Here is a 22,981-nt window from a genome sequence, read left to right as displayed (position 1 = left end):
TGAAATAAGTCAGAAAGCAAAAAACAGATACAATATATTAGTGCTTATATTGGAATGTAAAAAAAAAGCCAAGGTTAAAGAAACAGTAGAATCATGGTTACCAGGGCTGGAGGATCGGGGAAATTAGATAATATTGGTCAAAGAGAACAAACTTCCAGTTAGGTTATGAATAGCGTGGGGGCTCTATGCACAGTATTATTACAGATAATGATACTCTATTACATACTTAAAAGTTGCTAAGAGACTAGATCTTAAATGTTCTTACTACAGAAAATAAATGGTAATTATGGGACACAATGGAGTTGTTAGCTAAAGCTAAGAGGGTAAGTGTAGCAAATGTAAGCGTAGGTAATGTATGTAAGTGTAGCAAATCAACAGGCTGCACAATTTAAACTTACACAATGTTACATGTGGATTATATCTCAATAAAAGATTTAGATGAGACCCAGTTGACGGAGTACAAATTCAGCAACTAGAAAAGGAAGACATTTTCAGGTTGATCCTGAGATTTTTTTTTTTATATATAAAGGTCAGGTATTGTAAAACTGTAAGAAACAAAAATTATGATTAGTGTTTAATGGGTACAGGAAGGTCCCAAAACTGGAGTAACAAATTCCCTGAAGATAGTATGAAAATCAACAATTTAAACAATGTCAAACTTACACATTGAAAAACGGTGTGAGAAGAAAGTAGCACCATTGCATTTACATTTTTATTGTGTGGCTTGTTGAGAAAGTACTAAAAATAGATTGCTTGGCTTCAAGCCTAGATCAATGATCCTTGGAGCTTCTACCCCTCCTGTTTTTCCTTTGGGGTTGGAGTAGGTTTATATCTACTATGTGATTTGCCAAATGGCAGAAAGAGACTTCAGAAAGCATTCAATGATTACAGTTACTATATATTAAAGGCAAAGAAGGAAACTTTTAAATGATCAATATTACGGCAGAATAAATAATTGTCTTTGAATCACGGACCACAGGATCCCCTAACAGCTGTCTTCATTTAAACGGAGGCTTCAAATTTTAATAAATGACTCTAAGCTGTGGACTTTGTCATTTTGGCTTTGGGGAATTAAGTCTTTAAGTAAAATTGATGTGGTAAATTTACAGAAATACATTTGACTTTCAAATAAAGGGATAGCTCTTAGATACTTTTTCTTATGAACAGGTTATAGTGAGTGTAAGTAAAGGGGTCTTAAATACCGATAGTAAGTGTACACAGTTCACAATCAGCTTGTACCTTTCATACAGTTGGTATAGCTTAACTCTCTTTCCAGTGAGAAAATGTAGATAACTACATTTTTTTTTTAATGGAGACTCTGTCCTTATGCGAACACATTATGCTGATTCTTAGCATTTGATTTCCTTTCTCTATAGGGAGACAGCTCTGTTATTTCTTTAGTGGGTTTGTATGAAGGAGACATTCAAAGGCCTCTGGAACCAAATGCCACACCAGAAGGGACACTAATATCTTGGCTCTAACTTTGCTCTGTGGGCCCTGTGTCACACAAATTCCCAGGCACTGGAAAACACAGGTGGCAAAAGTTTAACATTTAGAAGTTGGGAAAAGCTGATTCTAAGTGTTCTCAGTGTCAAGAGTTTTTGGAAGAAAGGTTTGAATAAGAGGTTTGGAAAAAGGGGTCTAAATAAGAAATTGATCCATTCTGGAATAAAACTGGATTTCTGCAGGACAAAGATAAGAAGGAAGGTTAAGTTTTCTGAATACTACTATGATCCAGCTGTTTTTTGTACATTGTACTTAATATATTTTGAGTGGTTGATATTATAATCTCGTTTTTATAACAAAGGAAAGACAGGCACAAAGACGCTATGATAGGTCCCAAATTACTGAGTGATTGGGTAGAAACTGGATTATAAGCCAAGTTTATGGTTTCAAACCTAGAAATAAACAAACCATCACCCTCACTTGATGGTGGAAGAAAGTGTCACATTGACTGACTGCATATATTTTAAGATTTTGGAGGAAGTTTTCTAATATGGATGATGGTAGTCATACTTATGTTCAAATAGAAGAAACCAGGAACCACATAAGCAACATAAATTTACAACAGCAGTCATTTCTTGTAGGCTAGAAAGAAAATAAAAATTATGGAAGTTTCCCTTGGGAGTAGGTATCAGTTTAATTTCCAAAAAAAAAAAAAAAAAAAAAAAAAAACAAAAACAAAAAACACCAGGTGGTTAGAGTTTTTTTCTCTTGGTATTTTTAAAGCAACATAGCCTATCAAGACTTGAATATGATTATGAAGGCAGTAATTACTATGTGTGGAACAAAAAGCACAAGGCCAATCTTTATGGCAGATTTAGACAGTATCTAATCTTAAGGCTTCAAACCTCAAAAACAATTTTGTGTAGTTTATGGGTCACGTTGACCTGTACAGGACCAATTTTAACAGAAGTCAGAGATCAGAAATAGACTAATAAAAAGAGAAAACACAGCTCAGGAACTGTCATGACAGAAAGAACCATGTAATTTTGAACCAAAAACATTTACATAGGGTGCTGTATATTGTTTTTCATACAACAGATGGCAAAAAAAAATCCAGTTTGGAAATTACAACTTAGGAATACCATCTTTGATGACAAATATTCAAATACAAAGGCAAAAAAATAGAAAGTTTGATTCGCTTCAAATTCGTAAGTCAACCCATATGCAAACAGTAATTAATATGAGGATGTTAAGCAGGAAAGTATCCCATAAATACTGCGTTACCCTTTTCCCCTAGTGCTGAATCAATTATTATTATTGATGACCTAAAATATGTTAAGACCTGGTTTGGAAGTCTAAATAGAAGTAATAAGATGTGTCTTGGTGGGCTTGTAATGAATGTATTAATATCACTTCTGGGCTTCAGGTTTTAGGATTGAGAATAGAAGAGGCATCTCAGTTTCCAACTTTCCTTTCAGTTTTTAGAAGTATTGGGCAGATGGTTTGGGGCATATCATAGGTGACTTGATCAGTCCACGTGATAACTATATTTAGGTCTTAGATGATTATATTTAGGAAGTCCACAATAACATCATCAGTCATCGGTCATCTCTAGGCCAATAAAAAAATTACAGAATTCCTACCACACAGGAAGAAACAGCAAGAAAAAAATTATGTAATTCCCATAATCTTCCTTTTGACTTTTCAGGAAACTGTGGGAAGGGGAATTTTTGACATTTTCTACTTTATTTTCCCACTCTTTAATCTCACTACAGTCCTTTCATGATATTATGGGAGTGGATTAAAAGGTCCAACAGCAAGGTAACTTTTAGCCAGTGAACTGGAAGCTAATTCTCCTTGCTAGCTGAAATCTTGAAATGTGCTAGGAAGACACGTCCAATACATATACCCATGGGTGGAACAGGGAAGACTAATGTGGCTCACTTTTGTTCTTCTCTTCAGACTCCATCTCAATCTCGCTTCCCTAAAGACTTCTATCTTCCTGGCAGCAAACTCCAGGACATCTATTACATCTCATATTCAACCTGGGAAGAATAAAGTCTGAACTAAGGGGAATAGAACAAGATTCTTTGATTTAAGAGTGGAAGGGCTTAAGCTCTATTGTTCTCTGCTTGGAGATCCCTCTCCAGTAATCCAGCATACTCATTTTACAGTTGAAAGGGTCACACTCTAAGGGAAAAGGAGGAAGGGAAGTTCTTGATGATACACACCTCTTTTTTTGTGGCAAACTATTACGTTAGGCCTTAGCCTTCTACCCCATATTCAGAATCGGTTGCTGAGGCAAAAAATCACAGGGAGTACAAATTAAAAGATGTGGACTTGACCTGGCCCACAGGTCAGGTGGGCAGAGTACAAGCTTCTTCATCTCTTTGCTGCTTACCCAATTCACTGAAAGGACATAAACTGTATTCTTGAGACAAGACCCAAGGGGAAAGTAGAAATTTTGAGAATATGGATGCAGATGGAATTAGACTAAAAGAGAAACCAGAGCCAACAAAACTGCTTTCAACAGAGAGGTAAGCATTGTGGTTTTAAAGAAGTACCAGAGAACTTTGAGTCTTGAAGAAATGAAACAAACAATTGTTGACTAATTAGCTCCCCTCTTCCTCTGTAGATACATACAAAGCAATCGAGTTAAGAAGTCTCCAAAGAAGTAACTGATCTGTTTGGAGAGAGTTCTTAGTATGGTTTTAAAGCTAAAGAAAGACTTAGAGTGGAGGCTAACTGGGAGTCTGGACTTCCATAAATTAAATGGAAGAAGCACATGCACAAGGAAAGAGAGCACCTTCCAATAGGGGCATTAAGTTGGCAATTGTCTGGTCTGCCTGTGAATCCTAAGAAGGCTGTCTATCTCCACCGTCTCCTGGTGATGCAGACCCTACAGTGAGCCTTTCCACCCAAAGGTGGGTGCTGGAGGAGAAAAAGACTTCCATTATAGATAGGATTCCTCCCTGTCAGCTATCTATGTACAAAGACAAGACAAAAATCCCACATCTTTCATCCATTAATATGGACTGGCAACTGAACTTCCCAAGGCATTTGAAGAAAACCAACAGAAAAAAGAAAAAAAATCAGGAAATAGAATGACAGACTCTAGAGGAAATGGCAATAATTTGGAGAAGAAAATAACTTAACACTTTTTTTCTCATTGTCTTCCTCAGGGAGACTTGATAGCACACTGCATACATGAGAAAAAGAATAGGCTGCTATGTAGAAAGAATGAGTCAAAAAGAAAACATCCTTGGAAACTGAAGTTATAATTGCCTTAAGTTAAAAAAGAAATCGTAGGAATTGCTAAATAATAGAATGAAGATCCTGAATACTAAATTAGCAACCTGCAAGATAAATAGCTAAAAATTTATCAGCCCATATGAAGTCATTAACACCACACAACATTTCTATAATGTAGGTGTTATTATTACTACTATCCTCATTTTATAGATGAAGAATCACAAACAACCTGGAAATGGAGCAACGGGCCCAAGGTCACAGAACATGCAAGGAGCAATTACACAATTCTAACTCTGGAGTCAATAGTATGGAAAAAGATAAATATGTAAAAATTATAGAAAGAAAAGTTATGAGACATGGGGAGATCCAGAAAGTCCATCATCCATCTTACAGGACTGTTACAAAAAAAGAGATAGTAAAGAAGAGGAAATAATCAAAGAAGTAGAAGAAATTTTCATTGAGTTGCAGGAAGAACAGAATCTTTAGCTATATGAGACCAACTTTGGAAAAAGGAGATAAAACTACTCCCTGGACACAAACTATGTATAACACAAAGACCGTGAGAAAAGCTCAACATTATAGAGGTTTGAAATTATCATCTACAAAAGAGCAAAAATCAGTCACATGCAATCCTGCATGGTTGGGTTCAATGGTGACTTCAAAGTTTATAGGAGAGATGATTTAATCCTAGAAGTTTATTTCTAGGTAATTTCTGAATCAAATTAAAATGCAAAAGGAAGAGACCTTTGGATGGAAACCAAATCATGTATGCCCTTGTGCTAGAACTCTCCAGGGGTTTCTATTTCACTCCAAGTAATTCAGCCTTTACAGAGGCCCACAAGGTTCTCTATTTTTATATCTTGTTGTTCTCATTTCATTGCTTAAGTCTCACTGTCACCTCACTCTGGTAACATTGGCCACCTTGTTGCTCCTGTACCTGCTCCAACTCTGGACCTTTGCAGTCCCTCTTCTCACAACTCTCTTCCCCAAATATCTACATGGCTTACTCTCTCACACCCATGAGGTCGAGACTCAAATGTTGCCTTCTCAGTGATTCCTTCCCTAGGCACTCTATGTAAAATTGCCTTTCACTCACCTCCCCATCATTAATATCCTTTTCCCATTCCCTCTTTCTCCATATTATTTATTATATAGCATATGTAGCATATTCTAATAATTTGTTGATCTTATTATCTGCCTCCATCCACTGGAGTATCATTTACAGGAGGGTGTGGATGTGTCTGTTAAGTTTACTATCACAAGCATCCAGAACAGTGCCAGGCACATAGGAGATGCTCAACATGTACTTGCTGAATGAATGCTGAACAATCTGCAATATTATTAGAAAATTTCAGAGACACAAAGTAAAATTTTCCTAAACAGGCATACAAGGATTGACTGAAGTTGTACTTACATAAAAGCAAGTTTTTAAAACTCTATTATTTAATCCTGTATATATTACCTTCACTCTCTATTCAATGTATGAAAATACATAATGGTAGTTAATTTGTAATTTCTCAGACCAGTGAGGTTTAGTCCATATTCTGAAAATGTATTCTTCATTTCTATGTACACCATAATAGCTCCTCAATCAGAAACCCAGAAAAGTGTTAAGTGTAACTAGTAGGTGGCACTTTTGTCTGAAAATCAATATGACAGAAATAAGCTGGTTTCCAATATGTTTGAAATGTTTTAATAAAAAACCAAACAAACAAAAAACCAAAATGTCAGTGACCTCAAATGTAAAAATTCATGTCATGTAACAAGTCCTTTAAACCTTAAAACTTTGCTTTCCCACCACATAGACTTGGTATTAGCAAATAGCTTGAGTATCTTTACTTGTAACAAATGAAAGAATAATGAGTTTTCCTGGAAAAGTGGTTCCAAGACTATACCTTTTATTTTTAAATTATCTGCAGACTTTTGTAAAATTCATAAACCTCATACCCTACTTTTTAGAAAAGTAGAAAAACAAACCTAAAGATTGCAAGCCAAATATAAACAGATGTAAAATGATAAATGCATATACTTAGAGAAGAAAATGCATATGGAAAAAGTTTTATTCTCTTTTTTAGTAAAAAAATGTACACTTCTCATTTCTATACTCAAGTAGGGTAACTAAATTATTAAATTCAGCCATTCTGCCTCCTGAATCACACAAGTAGCATCATCAATCTATTTGCCAAGTAGTCATCTTTATTACCTGTGTTTTAAACATCTAGCAGAATTTCAAGAAAAACTCTGGAAGATACTCTTACAGAAGATCAATTGTAATTATTATTTCTTCTTCAAAGCAAGAAGCTATTAGGAAAAAAAAAAAAAACAGGCAAATTCAATGACACCGCTCTGCCCCTCATCTCCAGCCTTCTGTCTCCCATCCTCAGTACTTGCAAGGTGCTTTATTTGTATAAGGTTAGTAACCTACATTGTTTTATCTCATTCCTCATTATCAATTTGGTGACCCACATATCCTTATCTACCTTTTAAAGGTACAGAAGTTAAGGCTCAGGTAGAAGGACCACCTTGCCCAAGTCAGTCAGGATTTAATCCAGGTCTTCTAACTTCAAAACCCATTGTTTCCATTCTGAAAAAGTGATCCCTGTTTCTGGTCTCTTGGAGACAATATACAATGTTTCTCAAACTTGGGCATGCATTAAAATCACCTGGAAGAATGGCTAAAAGACAGACTGCTTATTGAGAAGGTCTAGGATGGGGCTCAAGAGTCTGCATTTTTAACATGTTCCCAGGTGATGCTGATATCTAGTTCAGGAACCATACTTTGAGAAACACTGCAGTATACAAATACATATCTCCTAACCTTTAACAAAATGACTCGGAACTCCTGTTCCCATCCCACAAATCTAATTCATGTGTGGTTTTCTCCATTTCATTTAAAGGCAACTCCATTCTTCCATGGCTCACACCAAAGTCTTTGAAGTAAGTCTTGAAGTCATTTCCTACATACTCTAAATCTAATCTTTCAAACCGTATCCAGAATCTGACCACTTCTTACAAACTCTACTGGTACCATCCTGATACAGACACCATCATCTCTCACCCAGATCACTGCAATAAACTCTCATTTGACCTCCCTGCTCATACCCTTCCTGAACCACAGCCTGTTGGGAACACAGTAGCTACCACATTTTAAAATGTAAGATTATATCACTCTTCTGCTCAAAAGCCTGAAATGAATCATGTCCTCAGAGCCATATCCCAAGTCCTTATAATAGTATAAGGCCCTATAGAACATGGAGCTCTCCAAGCTTAGCTCCTGTCAAGTCTTCTCCCTCACTGCACTTTAGGCACACTATCCTCCTTGTTTTTCCTTTCGGAAAGACTGGCACTCTCCTACTTCATGCCTTTTACCCCAGCTCTCCCTTCAGGCTGAAATTCTTTTTCCAGGTGATCACATGAATAAACTTTCTCATTTTCTCCATCTCAATGAGGGCTATGCTGACCATATCTCATCACAATCCCCAGCCATGTCACCTTAATTCTACTTTCTGTGTGTTTCTTTGTAGAATTTATTAACTTCTATAATTTGCTTATGTTTCTTGTTTATTGTCTGTGTACACATTTTAGAATTGTATGTTCCAAGAGGACAGGAATCTTTGTTTTGCTTACTGATGTACTCCAAATCCCTACTATTGTCTCACACACAGTAGGCACAGATAAATATTTGCTGAATGAATAAATTAATGAATAGTGTTTCATCAGTCTGATAAATCCATGCTAAAGATCTGATTTTATAATCAGAAACTCATCAATATTCTCTCTGAAACTTTTTAGCTCAGATAGATACAGAAAATACAGTTATCAATAATTGCTGACTTCTATGTAAATCAGAAATTTTTATGGCAGTGATTAACTGGCAGAAAGGCATGTGGACTCAAACCCCTATTAATAACAAATGTCAGCTTTGAGAAATCTGCAATGCAAAATACCAGTATGTATCCATTACAATAGCAGCTCTAATTCTTTCTGAATAGAATAAAATATGACCAAAATTATAACTTAATGCCTATTATATTCTTTTAGGGCATATTTATCATATACTCTTCACTTGAAGAAAAAATCATGATATTTAGAATATTATTACCAAAAAAGCAATTTAATTATGGATAGACCCATTTGGTTATTAGTTATTAAATAATCACTTCCAAAACTTAATACAGTAACATATTCCCATTTAAAATAAGTATATTACTGAGACATAAAGGCATACTCTTTTGATAAAACAGTGCCCTGTGGATTTCTGGTACCAATCAGATACCTGACATCTGGTACGACTATCTGACTCTTTTCAACATCTATTCCAGTCTTCACTGTAATGTGATGCCCTCTACTGCAGAGGATGGAAAACTAAAATATGACCAGTTCTGGAGGCCCTTGCAGCTAGGGTTCGGAATGCAACTCAGGTTTCAATTACATGCACTTAACTGAGGACTGATTTCAGAACTGAGGTAAATAAGAAATGCAGCAGGGGGCCAAGCTGTGCAGATGGGTGTCCTAAAACATTCTTTCTCCTATGCAGCTTCTGGATTACAGCAGAAACATCTCTTAACTAGGTGCTGGCCACATTCTGGGTTGAGGCTTCGGGGTCCCTTCTAGACATCAGCTCAGTCAATTCAATAAAGCCACTTAATACCACGTATTAATGAATTGTTTTTCAGCCATTTGAGTCTGACCAGTATAGAATCCTAAGCCTGGTACTCAGTCATCAATGCACAAGTTAAAAGAAGCTTCTGATCTCCACAGGGGTGTACGAATAGTGTAGTACATATAGAATTATACCATTTCTGGAAGGATCTCAGGGCTCATTGTATTCAACCTTCTCATTTTACAGATGATAAAGTGGGAGCCAGCTACTTTCTCAATTCAATTGATAGAGCCATAGCTAGACTCCAGGGGCCCCTGCCTACCTGTTCAAAGTAATTCTTGCTATATCACATAGATCTGGGCCTAAAATTGTTAATTACACTGTTGTTGTTTTGGTTGTGAAATGCATTTATTGGTAGAAGGGTCAGAAAACTACAGAAGGAAAATGTTGCAATCAGACAATCTTGTTGCGTGTACCTCCACATTTTAAGATAGTCATTCTAGAAATGAATGAGACAACTTTGCACTGTGGATATCAGCAATACCTAAAACAGGCAGTAGTGAAGAGAAAGTATGCTCCTTGGAGACCACTGCATAATAAACTCCCAAACTTAATTTTTAATCTAATTCAATAAAACACATCATACTCAGACACAAAAAGATAAGACAATAGTTAGAAGGCACTGAAAATTTGTCTTGGGTTTGGAGCCTGCTACCTTAAAGCTCAAGATGATGAAAAATTTTAAAAATAAGCTGTCCATGATTCACTCTTATTTCTGAACTTGTTGAGATAATTAAATTTTAAACTAATGTTTACTCCTGAAGTTATTACCTATTGCCTGCAAGAGTTTGGCTTACTGTAATATGGCTGTGATACTACTTATTAGAGGGTGATGATTTAGAATGTACCAGTATATCTTTTTGTATTTCCTCCTGCTTAAAGACAGGGAAAAATATATGTCTGGTAGCCTGAGAACTACAAAACCCTCTGGATTTTGTGTTCCAGTGGAATAACATACTTTATACTTTATCAGGGGATTATATACTTCAACATTAGTAGAAAATATAAATATAATGGGATTCTGGGCAGCCCCACTAACACTTGGAGAAATAAATCTATTGACAGGGAGCTCTGTTAATGATACAAAAAATGAAACAGAATGTAAGCATAAACCCTTTTTTATAACTATATTCTACCTATACCCATAGCCAGTTCCACATTAACATTCATGCTAAATTAAAAGGTTTAAGAATGTGCACAAGCATAAATGGCAGGATTATACATACTTTTTGTCTCTACATTTTTCCACATTGTATTTGGGAAATACATATTGTTTTCATAATAAAAAAATAGTTGGAGTAGAGAAACAAAAATATTTGGAAGTATCCCCACTGTTTTGACTTCTGAAGTCAGCATGGCTCAACTGGAGGGAAGGGGCAACTAGAAAGAGGCTGCACAAGGCCCACCAGTCAATGGCCCCTCTTGCATTGTTTAGTGCCCCCTGACCGGCACTAATGAAGGATGCATAAAAGGGAGGCACATTAGTAAGCTCAGCACGCCTACTGCTGTAATATGCTTTCACAAAGCTCTGCCCCAGGCAACAAGCCACCTGCCAAGGACAGTTCTTTTGTTAATGAAAGTTTTCTTCTGAAAACCATACACCTTCATCTCACTCTAGCAGTGTTTTAACCTTAAAACAAGTCACAACCCTTGTTTACTACTATAGCTTTCAGAAACTCCACCTTCTTACTACCTCCTTAAGGCAAGAAATTGTCTTCAGTTTTCACTGTAATTGGTGGAAATAAGCATCCACAATCCCTTATTTTCCTGATCCCTCCTAAGGCTTACATGGGTATGGCCAAAGAAAATTTTATTTATTGCAACTTTGAGGCTCATCTGGATCTTCAAAAATAACTGTTGTGCCCAATAACTTTCAGGCCCAATAATTCTATCCAAATGCAGGAAGTCTAAATGCAGTTTCTCTAATTTAGTTTTAGTTTTGTGTCCTTAATGCCTAAAAGTAGATATAGGGGTGAAAGTAGGTGTGTGTGAGGGGTTATTTTAAAACTAACCATGATGGCTAATTTTATGTGTCAGCCCAGCTAGGCTATGGTCCCCAGTTGTTTGGTCAATTACTAGTCTAGATGTTGCTGTGAGAGTGTTTTGTAGATTTGATTAATATTACCACCAGCTGTCTTTAAGCAGGTTGCCCTCCATAATGTGGGTGGTCCTCATTCATCAGGCTAAAGGCCTTAAGAAAGAAAGCTGAGGTTTCCTGGTGAACAAGGAATTCTGCTTCGAGATTGAAACACAGAAATCCTGGCCAAGAGTCCAACCTGATGGCCTGCTATATGGATTTTGGACTCAAAATTGCAAATTAACTCTTAACCTGGATACTGAGAACTACCCCCTTACCCAAATTCAAAAGAATATGGTGTTGGCATAAAAACAGATACATATGGAATGTATACTTAATGGAATAGAATAGAGAGGCCAGAAATAAATCCACACATATATGGTTAATTAATTTACAACAAAGGAGCTAAGGATACATGATGGGGAAGACAGTCTGTTCAATGAATGGCATTGGGAAAACTGGACAACCACATGGAAAAGAATGAAACTGGACCATTACCTTACCATAAACAAAAAATAAACTCAAAATGGGTTAAAAAGACTTGAATATAAGATCTGAAACCATAAAACTCCTAGAGAAAACACAGGCATTAAGCTCCTTGACATATGTCTCGGCAATAATTTTTGGATCTGATACTAAAAGCAAAGAAAACAGAAGCAAACTAAACAAGTGGGACTACATCAAACTAAAAAGTTGCAGTACAGTAAAGGGAACCTTCAACAAAATGGATAGGCAATATATGGAATGTGTGAAAAATATTTGCAAATCAAATATCTGATAAGGAGTTAATATGCAAAATATATAAAGAAAGCATACAACTCAATAACACACACACAAATCTTATTTTAAAAAATGCAGAGAGAAAAAATAAAAAAAATAAAAAATGCACAGAGGATCTGAAGCAAAGAAGATATACAGATGGCCAACAGGTACATGAAAAGATACTCATAACCATTAGTCATCAGGGAAATGTAAATCAAAACCACATGCAAATCAAAACCACATGCAAATCAAAACCACATGCAAATCAAAACCACATGCAAATCAAAACCACATGCAAATCAAAACCACATGCAAATCAAAACCACATGCAAATCAAAACCACATGCAAATCAAAACCACAATGAGATATCACCTCACGCCTACTAGAATGAGAAAAAAAAGACAAGAAATAAAAAGTGTTGGTAAAATGTGGAGAAAAGGCAACTTTTGGGCATTGTCGGTGGGAATGTAAATTGGTACAACCACTATAGAATACAGTGGAGGCTCCCCTCAAAACTGAAAAACACAACTACCACATGATCCAGCAATTCCAATTTGGATAATTATCTGAAGAAAATCAAAGTACTAACTCAAAAAGATATATGTTCCCCCACATTAACTGCAGTGTTATTCACAATAGCCAACATATGGAAACAACCTAAGTGTCCATCAATGGATGAATGGATAAAGAAGGTATCCCCACCCACCACACACAATGGAATGTTTTTTTTTTTTTTTAGCCATAAAAGAATGAAATCTTGCCATTCACAAACATACAGAGAACTTGTAAGGCATTATTTTAAGTGAAATAAGTCAGAGGAAGACAAATACCAAATGATCTAACTTAGGAATCTAAAACAAACAAAAATGAACTCACAGATACGGACAACAGACTGGTGGTTGCTATAGGTGGGGATGAGGGGTGGGCTAAATGGGCGAAGGGGGTCAAAATGTACAAACTTCCAATTGTAAAATAAGTCACGGGATGTAATGTAGAACATAGTGACTCTATTTGGTAATTGCGCATTTGAAAGTTGCTAAGGGAAAAAAAAAGACTGAAACATCAACTCTTACCTGAATTCCCAAACTTCATTCGTGAGGACTGGGTTTTGCTAGCTATATGGCATGAGGCAGACTCCTTATGAAGGATGAGAATGTGGGTGGAGGAATCTTTGGCACCTGGGAAACCCAGGTGTTTCTCATCCCAGGACTCCCCTGCTATTCCTGTAGCATTCCCGAGATCCCACGAGATCAGGCTTCCTCTGGGAACTGCCAGGAGCTGTCTCAGCAGCAGTGCCTAAGACTCAATTCTGCCTTTTCCTGAGCAGCTCCTCACAGCTCCTCCCAGTCAATCCTCTCCTTACTACTCCATCAGGACCTGTACTTATTTCCTCAACAGAGATAAAAAAAAAAAAGGCTCTCTCTGTACTGCAGGCTTCCTATCTGTAAAACGGTGATAATAGCACTTACCTAACCACTGTTCTAAGGATCAAAAGTGAAGCAGTTAGGTTAGGACACGGTGATTACTCAGGGAGTAGTGGCTTTAAAATAAGACGGAAGCCATGCTGAAATGCTATGGTGACACTCCAATCTTCCTCCCCAAATGATATTCTACACGGCTTGTACACTAGTATTACACTGGGAGACAAGAGATCAAGTCATGCAAATCTGTTTTAATATGCACTTGAAAGAGAGCCCTCAGGCTGTATAAACTCACCACACAGGTTGATTCAGGTGATATGATTAATGTCTAAATCAGAACTAAAGTAATAGTCATTCAATTATTTGATACTGCAAAAAACATTATTAGGAAACGTCATAAGGATAAAAATAATGCCCACTGCTGTTCACAACATATTTATTTGAATAAATCACTTCCCAGAGGCAAAATAATTGACTAATCGTCTCAATCACATAAGTTTATCCCTCATATTTTCATGCCAGGAAAATGTAACAAATAATATAAATTTCTGAATTTAGGTAAGATGTTAATATATTTAGTCATTTCATATAAATATTTACAATCTATTGAAATGAAAATTTACTTTCTCACTTAATTTACTTACAATTATAAAGGAACTGAAATTAAGCATTCTATTGTGGTTAGTAATTATAACTATTTTTTAAACTTGAATTTCTATAATTTGTAAAGTCACATAAGAATTAGAAATAATATTTCTCTGGAGAATAACTGGAAGGGATGCATATGCGCATGTGTGCATGTGTATGTTATGTGTAAAACATACATAGTATAATGTACATGTAGATATGCGTATATAGATACATATATGTATAAGGAGAATATGGAGAAATATGCTTGTAGTGCATGCTTAAATTTTCCCCAACGCTCTTATCTCTATAGCATCCTAAAGAGTTTTAGAGACTACATTTCTTCCACTTTTATTGAAACCTTGTAGGATATGTGGTTTTGACTAAGTTTTGGTCCATGGGATTTGAGTGGAAGCAATATGAACACACACCAAATCACATTTTATAATGGAAAATGTTTACTCTCCAACTATTTTCCCATTTTTGCTGTCTGGGAAAAAGTTACTGGTGGATCATCTGCCTTTGATCCACAGATGAAAGCAAAGGATCATAAAGTAGTACCATCAGCCAAATGGGTCAGGAGGTACTCAGATGACCACCTACCTTTCTTGGTCTGTCCGCCCACCCGTGAACTATTAAGATAAAAAGAAACTTCTTCCTTGTTTGAACCCCTGGATTTTTAGGTCTGTTTGTTATAGTGGCTTACCGTATTCCCTAAATATCACAGATTCCATTTGCAATCAAGAGATTCTTGGCCCCAAATGACTGCATAATTTCTGCCCAGGAAAGGATTCCAAACCATTAGAACTATAACTGATGACTTCATGTCTACTGAAAATGACCCGTACCTCAACATACCAAATATGCCACTCAACTGGAAAATAATTCTTTCATACTTTCTATTAATATCACCATAGAAGGGCTTTTGAACCCAATGACTCATAAGTGCTAAATTGTTTTGTTTCTTCTGCTTTTCACATGTCTGAACTGAAATGACATTTTTCATTAAAAAGGAGTTTATTGCAACAATTACAATTTCCTTGCTTTCATGTCACTGAAAACTCAACTTAAACTGACTAAGCAATTAGACAAACATGTTGAGTTAGGGCTAAGTTAGGATGTGACTTGAGTCAGAAGCTCCACAACACCAAGGATATGCTTTTATTTTTCCTGTTTTCCATGTTGGTTCCCTACATGATAGTTTTATATTAATGCTAGCTCCCCAAGGTTATAAGATGGCTACAGGCAGAGACTAGGGCTATGTATTATTTTATTCAAGCCACAAAAAAAGGGAGATTTGTTGTTCTAGGAAAAGCCATGTAGTGTGGTTTTATTGGACAGCCTTAGATCATATGTCTACCCCAAACCTATTCAGTAGCCATGATTTAGGTCAGTCACATATCCCATTGCTTTGGTAGGAATGAGGTCAAATTTACACAAAACACATGGCTTTATATGGAAGAATGAGTTTTCCTAAGGACAGCTGTGTGATTCTTCCCAGGAGGCATGGAAATATATGCAGGGCAGCAAAACACCACTTAATATATTTCAACCTCAGTCTATTCGAAGATCCCTAAATGATTCTGATGTGCTTAAACAAGATATGATTCTCATAACGTTTCTATGTGAGGAGCATCCTATATATTCATAAAAAAAAACATCTTTATACCATATCATTGTCTCATTAAAAACTAAATCAGAAAAAAAATCAACTTGATATTCTGAATAATGATAAATATATGTTTTATTTTTTCAAAAAAACTTTTCCTACATGTGTTCTACTTTTGTGTAGTTGAACATTTCCACAAATAGGAAGTCTAATCATGCATATTCCACTGAGAATCTGAAGAATGAGATTTCAAAATGTTCGCCATATGTAAACCGAAGATAACAAATATCAATATTCCGAAGGTTGTTAATTTTCCTGCTCCCTTTATATACCCTTGGTACTATTAACAGTCTAGAAATTATGTACTAATTGTTTATACTTTATCATTTTTGATGGGCTTTGTGTTATACAAAATAAATGGGTTCTTAAAATTATTGTTAATTTTAAAAATAATTTCTTATCTGCTAACATTTTAATCAGAAAAAGGGAAAAGAAAAGGATGACACAGGTTTCAGGAGAAATGTTAAAGACTTGATTACATAGTCATTATCAAAATAAATTTTACAACAATCAATGAGATTTCATCTACACAAGAGACTTTTAGACTTTATAGCAAGATCTGTTTTCTACAGCAATTTCATATCTAAATGATGATACCTGTTTTAAATTCTTTTTTCAGCAAAGTAAGAGTGACTAGGCAATCATAATTGCCCACTACTGTTAGGGATTTTATGTCCAAAATATGGCCTTCTTCCATCTTTAACTCAATACATGGGATATTTTAATCTTATATTAAGTGTGGGAACATTCCAGGCTTTGTACTACAGATTCAAAAATATAGCAATGATTCATCTGGTTAAAGAAAAAAAAGAAGGCACTCCTGGTATCGCTGAGTCATTTCTATTTTGAAAATATTATGGCTATTGGCTATTAACAATAGTGACAATGATACCTTAGGGTAGCAAAAGCTCTCATAACACTGTTTGCACATCAATTGGCCTTAGAAACTAGACTTGCTACACTAAGTCCAGAAAATGGTAGTTAATCTTATCCCTTTCACCCCCACTGAATCACCAAAACAGAGTTCTGAATAGTCACTGACCTGCCACCCCCAGTGTAGAGTTGGAACAGGGACTCTGCTATCAGATAACCAGGGATGAATTTCAACTCTTCACTTGTTACTTATGTAAAGTTGGACAAGTCACCTAACCCCTATAAAGCTCTATTTTCTCACCTATAAAATGCGGCAAATAGTACCTACCTAATTTGAGAATTAAATAAGACAGTGAATGTGAGGCTCATAGCATGATTTCTAATAATCAATATTACTTATTATTATTATTTACTTTTGTTGAGTTACATGAGGCCTAGTACAACCACATATTGAGGTATAAAGGAACAAGGAAAACGAGGGGCCAAGATGGATAAAGCTGGCAGACAGTATTGGCTTTATAACTCTCACTGCTACTGATTTTGGAAGCATATTCAAATACTAAACAACAGTAAAAGAATTTCTACATCCTTCTTCAATGTACAAGAGATACTTTCTCTTCCCCATTTATTTCATTAATGATATATAATTTCAAAAGAAATCCAGCCTTAGCTAAAATATGTCATCAAACTGACTTTGTTTTATTTATACTAAGAGAAATATGACAATCACAGTGGTCTTAGGGGCCACTACAGTGGGTTGTTTATATTAAAATATAAATCAGAAAATGTCACCCTCAAACTGAATGCCACCAGTGGCCTCCATTGCACTGGAACAAAATCCAAGCTCTCTGACATGGCCAAACAGTAAGGTACCCGAGCAGTCCTGTGTGTCCAAGACAGTCCCTGTTTAGCTTACTCTTCCTCCATAATAATCAGTAAAGTCCCCTCCCCACCACATTTACTCTTCATTGGGTTTCCCAGCTCAAAATAGAAGTTATATAATTGGTCTTAAAATGAGGCACAATTTATTTCCCATCATCCCCCATCCCTACCACACCACCGGCATTTCAAACCCTTGAGGGCACCTGTCTGAAGGCCTCCAGGATTCCTCCCAGTTTCTTCCAGGATGATTCTTATCTGTCATTCAGACCTCAGTTTGATTTTATTTCCTTAAAAAGGCCTTCTTGGATTTGCCAAACTAATTTTGACCTCTACTCCACTCTTCTCTCTTATAGCATCTTGTTATTTACTATCCTAGCCCTTACCACAATTTGACATTACACACACACACACACACACACACACACACACACACACACACAACTTGTTTAGTGTATGTCTTTCTCATCTCGACACTGTAAGCTTGAAGTGGTTAGCTGTCTGCATATGATACTTGAATTATATCTCCCCCAAATCCACTGTAGAGTCATTATTATCCTAATTTCAGAGATAAAATTCAAGAAAACAAGAAGCTTACCAGTTACAGATGAAACTGATGTTAGAACTCAAGTTCATTTGATTTTAAATACCATACACTTGCCTAGACCATGTTGATCTAGTAGCTTAGGTAAATAGCCATTTTTCTGTACTTAATCTCAAGGAGTGGAGAGATTGCAGTGTTTAGAAGAAGTCTCTTGGCCAAGGTTAACATTTATAGTCCCTCCTAAAAGGAGTTAACTTTTCACTAGCAACCATCTTTTACAGGAGGGAATTTACCAAAGATTATAAAAAGAAATGACAGGATTTGGAACTTTCCCCAAGTGTATCCATGGTACTGTTATCAGCAGGAAAACCAACTACATCCATGGTACATTCTTTCAGTGGAGACTTTTTGACATTGTTGGGGACAGTCCTTTATCCATTCCTTGCCATCTAGAGATTGATTAGCAACTTCTTATTTAGGAACCATCCTGCACAGACCTCTGTGAGAGCAGCAGCATCAGAACCTTCCAATGTTGAATTGTCTAGCAACGCAGAAAAAAGTGAACAAGTCAGGAAAAGAGTGCTGGAGAGATGGGGGGAAGACTCTAAAAAGGATGGGAAGATATATAGATTGAGGACTCAAGATGATGGTGAAGATGAATATTAGGAATGGACATTCTACTCAATAGATGCCGTGTGACAAGTGCAGTATGTGCAATAATCATCATTTCTCTTATTTAACTAAAATTCTACCAGAGAAGTGGCAAAATAAGGTGACCTGAAGCTAGAATTGCCAATCCTTATCCAACTTACTCCAACTTACTAATTGAGATAGCTCTTTCTTCCTTGGCTGTCACTTTTTAGCTCAGTGATATTAAAAAAAACAATAAATAAGTATTAGTGTATTTTGTGACTGTTAATAATCCACCTACTCTTGGTTGATTTCTCACAATGAAAAAGCTGCAATCTAAGAGGGAGTATAAGAAACAAAAACCTTTTATTCCCAAAGCCTTGTAAAATGTTTGGCACATATTAAAAACAATAAGTAGTTATTAAACAAATGACTTTCTTACAGCAATGTATGTTTGAAACTGATCTTTATATATACATTCAATTGTACTAAAAAAGAAATATCGATTTTAGGAAACCTGGATTTTAGAATCTGTGGCTTATATGGCAGGAATGTATTTAAGGTTTTTGCTCTTTAAAAAAGTCTAATCAATAAGAAAAGCACACTTACACACACCATGTAATTTTCTTACAGAAGGTTAACCAAGATTAGTCATAGCCTCCATTGTTTTGCTATTTAGAAAGAACATCAGAGATTTATTTAGAAATTCTTTGATGAGGATAATTATTGAACAGATTTATGTATAATAGTGGCGTGAAGATCCTTGATGAAGTGATACAAATTTTGAAAGCCTAGAGAAGTGGGCTGGACTTTGTTCAAGTGAGCTAATGTGATTGGATCAAAATTACTTCCATTTTGTTTTTTTCTGATAGGGAGTTTTCCATACTGAATTTGTGCAGGATCCACAGCTACATTGTGACGCTCCCCTAGTGGAAGACTCTAAGCATATTTAAGTCCTGAGGTGATCTGTCTTCAGTTATTTAGACATCTGGTTTGTCTTTCACATGGCCACTAGCACACTGGTCATCTCTACACAACCAAATAGTGCAGGCAGGAATGAACAACTCATGATGAATGCTATCCCAGAAGCACAGCCCTTTACAATATAAGTCCCTCAAGGAAAGTGTCTTTTCTCGCTTTACAATATAGAATACTACTAAAGCCTCTGGAAAACTGCTGAATCCATTGAATTCTCCTGGCAAACAAATGGCTCTGACCAGTGAGGATAACTGAAATAAGTTGACTGGGGAACAAAAACTTTTACTCACTTGGATACTCTTCAAAATGTGATATGTGTTCTCTTGGGGGGGAGGAGGAACAACAAACACATTTTCTCACCTTTTTAGTGCTGGTTAGGACAAAAAAAAATAAGACCTGATACAAGTAGTATGTGGCAGAACTACAACTTCAATCTAGGCCTGTCAGGCTACACACCACCATTCGTCAAATGTCATTTATACTTCTTTACAACCATTTTTGGAAGTGCATGGCTGGACAGGGATACCTCAGTCAAGTAATAGCAATAGTGGTAAAATAGTGTAAAAAATGTAAAAAGGTGACAGGGCACCTGGGTGGCTCAGTCAGTTAAGCGTCCAGTTAAATGATTTAGGCTCAGGTCATGATCTCACAGTTTGTGGGTTTGAGCCCTGCAATGGGGCAGTGTGGAGCCTGCTTGGGGTCCTCTCTCTCTCTCTCTCTCTCTCTCTCTGCCCCTCCCCCACTCATGTACCTGCAGCATGCTCTCTCTAAGTAAATAAACTTAAAAAAATGTAAAAATGTGAATGTAAAAAATGTTTAAAAATGTTTAAAAAGTAACAAATTATCAACTTTGACCATTATTTAAAAGTCATATTCTTAGGTCATTATTGTTTTTTGACACAATATTGAACTTTTACAGATGTCTTTGGTTTAGGTAGTCTGATCAAGAAAAAAAAAGCTTTTGGAAAAGTACATTTCTTAATGGGATCATGATAATCTGTGTTTACTTTTTTAATATGACTATTTCCATACTTTCTAGATGAAGGTCACTTATTTCTGTTTGTTTATTTTAAGCGTATTTATTTATGTTGAAAGAGAGGGAGGGAGAGTGCGCCCATGAGTGGGGAAAAGGCAGAGAGAGAGAGGGAAAGAGAATCCCAAGCAGGCTTCACACTGTCAGTGCAGAGCCCCATGCTAAGCTCGATCCTATGAACTGAACCGAGCCACAAGATCGTGACCTGAGCTGAAATCAAGAGTCGGATGCTTAACTGACTGAGCCACCCAGGCGCCCCTCATTCTGTATTTATTAATTGATTCTATAGTATATCTAGCAACTAGGAAAAATCAACTTTTTAGTCAGGAAATAAAAAGTATATGAGGTACATAATTTTCTGCAAACCAATCTACAATGTTGCAAGGAAAACCAGCATAGGTTGGGAGGCTCATGAAGGATAAAGCCAACCTTAGATTATTTAGTAGCTGTGGCATGGAACAGATATGCAGATCTGAGAGCTAGAAGATGGAAATTCACAGTGTTACAACAAACTAGTATCCTGGGGTGACCTGTTTTACCCTAACAACACCTTATCATGATAGGCTTGCAATTAGAGATTAAAAGGATATTATACTAAATTGACCCATAGTCAACACATGGAAGTGTATATTGATGTCATAATTAATTGTATATGCATACATCTAGAGCAGTGGTTCTCAAATGAGGGTGATTTTACCTCCCAGGGAACATTTGGCAATGACTAGAGATCCTTTTTATTGTCACGATTAAGGTGTTACTGGCGTTTAGTGGGTATAGACTAACAATGTTGATAAACATCCTACAGTGCCATAGAAGAGTCTTGCACAAAAAAGAATTATCCAACCCAAAGTGTCACTAGTGTTGAGGTTGAGGAATCCTGATAAAACACAATAATTTGCTGAGATGTTGATTTATTTCTTGTTCTTGTATTTTTTCTTTCTCCATTCAACAAGGTCACCAGATCTCCCTAGTGCTGGACTGTGTCCAAATCATAGTTCTGCCACCAACCAGCTGGGTGATCTTGGACATGTTACTTAACCTGTCTTGTTCTCCCCTCCTCAGTTTTCTCACCCATAAAATACCTCTACCATAAGGGTTATTTTGCATATTAAATAATTTTTCTTTTATAAAAGTCTAAACTCACTGAGAAAGAATAGTAGGTCTAGTAAAATGAGTCTGGGAATGAGGGCAGGGATAAGAGAAAGTGATGACACTGAGCCTGGACTATACAGTAAGAGAGATTCCTCAAGAATAAGAAGGAGGCAGAGGGTTTCATAGGCTTAAGGCGTACTGGCTCACAACACTGCTAGAAGAGGGCAAGAAGTCAGGGAAAGGGCTGCATGGTACGTCAGTGTGTCCAAATCAAGCACTGGAAGGATGTCCGTGCCCAGAGGGCAAAAGAAGTAGTAGAGGCACTGCTACTTATCTCTGGTAGCCAAAGTGAAGTCAATACCAGTAGAAGTCCCCATGTGTCCTCAGTAGATCCCTGAGACCTTTAGAGACTCAGATCAACAGGAGGGCAGGCTGGGAGAAAGAGAAGAGTAGTACAATAATGGTAGACTGATTTTCCAGGGGACTCAGAGGGAATCCAGGGGATTCAGTCTGGAATCAGGTGACATTCAATTTTGAGAAAAACAAATGATGGGACATTTCTTGCAATCCAGAGTTGGTGGTGCACAAATTATATCCACCATATATCCATTCCTATATCACTACTACCATTAGTATTGACTTTCTACTTCACTTACTTGAGGATCAATTCTTAAGTCATTTTGTATAAACCACAACATTAGAGCAAGTTCATTTTCCAAATGTTATCAGAACTATAAAAAACTCATATGTTGATTTTTATTTGGAGTCTCCCGATATGAAGGTATTAACAAAAGAAAAATATCTTCTAGATGAAATTAGTAGACAATGAAATAGTAAAAGAGAATGCACGTATTTGTTTAAATTTCTTTTTTGCAGGCCACAAATGACTTGTTTAAATATGAGTTTTTCCTGGAAATTTCCACAAAAGTGAATTACCAGAAAAATGGGAAGATAAAACAATGAAATATTAGATTACTGAGCAACTAGGTTTTTTACTGAAAATATGTTTTGAGCATTATTCTTTGGTTCTTTAA

At 36.4% G+C, this 22,981-nt stretch overlaps 1 protein-coding gene across 4 annotated transcripts in view; it reads right to left on the bottom strand.

The window, feature by feature from the left end:
* ADGRB3 (adhesion G protein-coupled receptor B3) overlaps positions 1-22,981 on the bottom strand; it is a 731,624-nt gene that overhangs the window by 240,804 nt on the left and 467,839 nt on the right. The gene's annotated exons all lie outside the window — the stretch shown is intronic.

The sequence above is a fragment of the Puma concolor genome, chromosome B2 (assembly GCF_028749965.1).
Source record: "Puma concolor isolate L17-30 chromosome B2, mPumCon1.1.hap2, whole genome shotgun sequence".
NCBI lineage: Eukaryota > Metazoa > Chordata > Mammalia > Carnivora > Felidae > Puma > Puma concolor.
This window is presented reverse-complemented; position numbering and strand designations above follow the sequence as displayed.